Source organism: Vidua chalybeata, chromosome Z (assembly GCF_026979565.1).
Source record: "Vidua chalybeata isolate OUT-0048 chromosome Z, bVidCha1 merged haplotype, whole genome shotgun sequence".
In the NCBI taxonomy this organism is placed as follows: domain Eukaryota; kingdom Metazoa; phylum Chordata; class Aves; order Passeriformes; family Viduidae; genus Vidua; species Vidua chalybeata.
The window spans coordinates 54,962,649-54,968,648 of record NC_071570.1 but is presented as its reverse complement, the minus strand read 5'-3'; the positions used below and the strand labels follow the sequence as shown (position 1 = coordinate 54,968,648).

General features: G+C 36.0%; 1 long non-coding RNA gene across 1 annotated transcript in view; it reads right to left on the bottom strand.

Annotated features, from left to right (window-relative positions):
* Positions 1-869: 869 nt before the first annotated feature.
* LOC128782451 (uncharacterized) overlaps positions 870-6,000 on the bottom strand; it is a 31,253-nt gene continuing 26,122 nt past the window's right edge. Inside the window, exon 4 of the long non-coding RNA XR_008428792.1 lies at positions 870-1,121. This is a non-coding gene — a long non-coding RNA (uncharacterized LOC128782451). The remainder of the gene's footprint in view (positions 1,122-6,000) is intronic.

Below are 6,000 nucleotides of genomic sequence, written 5' to 3'. Positions count from 1 at the left end.
TTCTTGAAGATCAGTTCCTGGAAGTCCCTCTCCCTCAGTTTGTGAATCCAAGAAGGTTGAGTTTTCAGAGCATTTGTCTAGATTATGCTGCAAAGTCCTTGTGCTGACAACTGTGAACATAATCAGGTTAAATTTTTTAGGGCTCTGAAATTGTTTGTGTTTGAGTCACTGGGCAGAATGACACAACTGTGCTTGGAAGGCCATATACAACACAAAGTCAGCAGCTGTGGAGGTGGAAGTGGCTTATTGTAGTGAAGTCCCTAGCAGGCACTGGGAAGGATGAAAGGAGTAGGGAATGCAGGCAATAATTTGTTACGAGTTAGAATGAGAGGAAAACAGAGTTACTGCCTTGCATTGTGGACGGCTGAAAGGAAAATGTAAAATAAATTTTCTGAGAAAAGGAAGCCAGAATATATTTAATGTGTTGGGTCTGTTGGAGTGAAGTGCATTGAGTTGTTGCTTTACAGGCAGGAGAAAAAGGAATTGTAGATAGCAGACCATGTGTGTACCTGTCTTTCTGTTCATCAGTTCAAGTACAAGTCTCTCTCGGGCATTTTCTGTATTAATTAACTCTGAGATCATGCTTATATCTGTCGAAATTACTAGATTCATAGGTATTTTACATGTTGCAAAACATTTTGCTCTTTCTTTTCTTTTCTTTTCTTTTCTTTTTTTCTTTTCTTTTCTTTTCTTTTCTTTTCTTTTCTTTTCTTTTCTTTTCTTTTCTTTTCTTTTCTTTTCTTTTCTTTTCTTTTCTTTTCTTTTCTTTTCTTTTCTTTTCTTTTCTTTTCTTTTCTTTTCTTTTCTTTTCTTTTTTTTCTTTTCTTTTCTTTTCTATATGAAACAAGACAGTTCCAGATCAGGTTTAGTCTGATTTAGGAAAAAATTTCTTCACTGAAAGGATGGTCAGGCATTGGGTTGCCCAGGGAAGGGGTGGATCTGTCTGGCATTTGGGGATGTGGCTTAGCAGTGAACACGGCAATGCTGGGTGAACAGCTGAACTCAATGAACTTCAAGGTTTTTTTCAACCATTACAATTCTATGATTTGTTTTCCTGGATCCTGACCAAGAATGGTTGTGGTAGTGGTAGTAGAGAGAATCTTTTGTCTCAAGCTTGAAGCCTGGGAAGAGAAGAAGGAAAGGTAGAAAACATTGGTAACCAACTTGATTTTCATTTAAGACAGGGATTGGGCAAAATAGAGTTTCCAACCTACAGCAAACCTTGGAAAATAAATGTCAGATATGACCTTCGATAGTGAGAGATTTTTTTCATTGCTAGCTACAGCAAATTCCCTGATTAGGGCCAGTTGGTGCTCTCCTGCAAAGAGAGTGCAAGAGGCAGTTCCAGTGTGTGTGTGTGTGTGTGTGTGTGAGTGCCTTCCAGTGACAGACATTTGTGAATTAAATAAATAGCAGTAATATTGGTTTTCTCCACCTTCCTTCCTATTGCCATAGCTTTTTTGCAGTTCTCCTTCTAGATCAGATAAGCATTAATCAACACTATTAGAGTTGAGTGAATAATTTGCAATGAATAATTTAGCAGATATATTTGCCTCTTTTCCTGACTATTGAATATTGCTGAGCAGATCATCATCTCCATTAACATATTCATTATTCTAATTTATTCTGAAAATGTACCCCATGAAAGCTTCTGTATACGTGGCACTCAGTATTTCCTCTATGTGTGTTGCCTGGCTGTGACTGATCAAACAAATCATGTCATGTTGACATAGTTGCTTGACTGGGTAAACACTTAAATACAACCTATCAAAAGAATATATAATAATTTATATTTAATTTGCTTACTTCTTAGAAAATAATTTTCTGTTAAAAATCTACAAAAGTCTGTCTTATCAACTTTCAATAAACTGAAGGGATTTTTGGCTTTCAATGTCGCTTATGTGTGTGTTGTACCAACCCCAGAGAGGAAATGCAGAATATTCTGCAAAGTCTGAAGACTCTTCTTTTCATGATATTTTCAACTTCAATGATTTCTCATTGTGTAATGCACAAGGTGTATTTGTATCATGGTTTTGACCAATCTTCTTTCTGTCTCCTAATGAAGTAAGATCTAATAGCACACACTGTACATTTACGGGCATTTTCTTTAGAGTCTTGCTGCGGAGGTGTAGAATAACTATAAACTGAACTGATATAAGCACTGATACACTATGTAAGAGGTATTCCAAATCACAAAGAAAAAATAAATTTATTCATAAACAAAACTAGAATGAAATGAAACATCTCTAATGCAATCAGTTGACTGTGTCTGTAACTGGTCACAAAATCACAAAGAGTATCATATGCAATCATATGGTTTGAAACTATCCCTAAAATATGCCCCAAAACTTACCTGAATATAATTAGATCAACTAAAAAAAAAAAAAGAAAAAAAAGGTAAAGAAAATATGAACATAATTATGTTTTCAGAATCTGGCATTTTCTATAGGTTTGTTACAAAGCTCAAAGCTCTTAATGGATAAATGCAAAGTCAAGATCCAAACCCTTTCTGTGGGCACATAAATATTCTTAAACCACTTCCTACTGTGAAGATCCAAACAGAGAATTCACTGACTTATCCAGAACCATACAAGGATAGAGCTGTAGGCTTACCACTGCTGAACAAGGAGCAGTGGCCACAGCTGAAGCAAATTCTTCAGCCTCTTTCTAAGACACAGGACACAGTTTGTCCTAAAATTGATCAATTGCCTAAAATTGATCCTAAACCAGATCCTAAATTGTTCATTTTCCTAAAATTGATCCTAAAATCTGCCAACCATGCCTGCCAAGCCAAACTATCCTGAACTGATTTAAAGCATACTTAAAAATACAAATAACACAGTATATTATTTTTCCCAGTCAAAAATTTCTGTGAAACAATACTCATTCCATGCTAGATGATGCCTAAAATGCTGATTTTGACATAGTTGTGACCTAATACACAGGAAGATCTTGATATTTTCCAGCTATTCCAGATGAAATATGTTGTGTCCTCATCCACAGATGAAGCTGTGTCCTGAATGCACTAGCAATCCTGAAATGAGTCTAGGATCCTGGAAACACTTATGCTGTCCATGGCCAAATGTTTCGGCCATACAGGAAGGGTTTCTGCACTCTTGAGTTTCTCACAAATCTGCCAAAATAGAGAGTTGAGAGCCTTTGGCTGCAGTTACCAGGGTTGGGTTAGATGGAAAATCTATAGGTTATTTTTAAATATTATGTTTCCTCTTCTATGGGAAAGGCTCAAATGCATCATTTGCATTTCAGGGCAGGGCAATTCCCTCCCCTCTTCCACTCACCTCCCAAATTCAGAATTTCCTAAGAAATGAGAAGGTCAACTTTTGACCTTGTTATTTACAGGCAGCTGACCTCTGTGCTTCTATGCCCATGAAATAGCCAGTTCCTTCACACACAAAGAACTCAAGCTATTGTATGGGTTTCACACCCACCCCCCGTAGTTGTTAACTCTGCTTTCTCTTAACAGCCCATCACGGTGATCTCAAGACAAACCATGCTGGGCTTTTGCAGATTTCAGACTTTATGGAGGTTTGTAGAAACATCTTAAATGTTATAGGTTAAAGGGTACATATATATATCACAAAGAAAGCTCATCAAAGAATAACAAGGGTGTTTATTTGGGGAACTGGATAGTCTCATATTTTGTGAAACAATATTTTGAAGTGTTTGAGATATCACATTCCGTTCCACCAAAAAGGAGTGAGATTCATGGGCTGCACATATCTCAAACTGACTGTACAATGGTACAATTTATTCCCTTTACAATTCACAAAAGCAAGTTAATCAATCTCCTTATACTCCCACACAATTTTCCTTACCAAAATGGGTAGGAAATGCAACACTAATTTAGACAAGCTCTCTGTTACTCTGTGTCCTAGTTCATGGCAAAATGCTCTGTTCCAACAATGAAACTTAATAATGAGCCATTAACTAAGATTTTTAATGGCTCAATCCAGAATGCTGTTAAGGATCTCCAAAAAGGCACATCCCAGCACACAGTGTCCACTGTGTGGACACTCCTTTGTTGATTTCTCTATGGGCAACCTCCTCCCCTTGCCCAAAATAAAAAACCCCAAAGTATAAATAAATAAATAAAAATAAATAAATAAATAAATAAATAAATAAATAAATAGAAAATGCTGAGACCCCTTTGCTATAGAAATTGATCATTCTTAATGTCTCAATAGAATTTGCATTACAATTCAATTGAGTTTGTAATAAACATGGTGACAGGGTATATCTCCTACACAGTATCAACCATCACAGTAGTCTACTCCAAGCCCTAACATGTTGTTAGCTGCACACTAAGGACATGAAATATGATTTTGCAGCTATCTTCATCCCTACTTATTGAAAATACATTTGCTCTAAAAGTTTATACCTATAGATATGTTGCTGCCATTGACATAAAAGAGAGTGCAGTCATTTAACATTTGAGAAAAAAGCATGAGAAAAAATATATTCTATTCAGTTTTCAACTGAGCAGACAAGACAATGTAAGTAATAGTACTGGGTTTGTCAGTGGCAGCATAAGTATCCACAGGTCTTAATAAGGGTTTTTTTAAAATCAAATCTCTTCTGTTAAAATACAGTAGAAGAACAAAATCATAAATTATACTTGTTTTTAGGGGCAAATACATACATTCCATTCATCAGAGCTCAGCCAGTGATGTCAAAAAGATTTCACAATCCTAACCACTGAGATCAATAAATTGCTGTTCACACTGTGTTACAGTTTCACTTTAATATTCCATCTTTTTTGCTGTGTTTTGTTTTGCTATTTTGTTTTGCTGAGGTTTTTTTTTTTTTTTTAATGCTTATCCAGGGATAGTGTTAATGCACATCAAAAAGGATTTATTCCATGCTGTATTGAACAGATGGCAGCTAGAGGACTGTGTGAGTAATAAAGAATGTAGCTGAGGGGTGTGTGCTTGTTGATATTAGCTGGACTAACAGTTCTTAAGCTCCATTATGTGTCCATGTGCTTGAGAATGTTGGTTTATTCTACAGTTCAGCAAATCATTCAGATGTAAGCTAGGTGAAACAAATTCCTCTCTATCAAAGGGATGCTGAAACTAAAAAGGAGCTGTTTTAGTTTAAACATAACTTTGCTGTCATTTTGGGCTCACCTGCATTTATGTTGATGGTCAACACAGGAAAGCCACATATGCAGACATACATAAGTAAACAAAGATTTCAAAAAGTCTTTTTTTTCTGTTTTCAGTAAAGCTTTTTGTTTTCTTTTGTTTTGCTTTGGCTTTTTGTTACCACTAATTCTACTTCCACACTCCAGGCACTTCTCTGCTAAGCAGAAGACCAGATAAACCGGGACTGCCTAAGACTTCAGATGCTCTCCCTTATACTGCAGTACTTGCTGCAACAGCTTTATCATCAAAAAATGAGGGAAGTGCTATACACACCTTTATATACAAATGCACAAAACCCTCAATACTGACATACTAAAAGGACAGAGAAACACACCACCATGTTAGACAGGGCTGTATCAGACTGTACTATCTTACCTTGTATCTTGTCCTAACAATATTACAGTATAATTTTTTGATCAGAAAGTTTAAAAGGGCTTAGAGAGTATAGAGATCATCCAATTTAAACGAGCCACCTTTAAAAGTATGCACTTTTGATGTAACTCATGAAGAACGAAAATTTTTTAAAACGTCTATTTTCTGCAGGGATATACGTTAATGATTCAGCTATCAGGTAATTATACATTAGGCATCCATTGCCATGAAATTGCCATGCATTTTTTTACATTAACCCATGGCATCATTTTATTCTGTTATTTACATGGGGAAACTTCGTAAGCTTGTGGCTCTAAACAAGATTCATGTTGGAGAGAGAGCTTACTTTTGTGTTTTACTGATGCAAATAGGATTTCAGAGTCATAGAATCATGGAATGATTTTGGGTTGGAAAAGACTATTTATGGTTCAAATCCCCTGATCTTTCACTAGATCATGTTGCT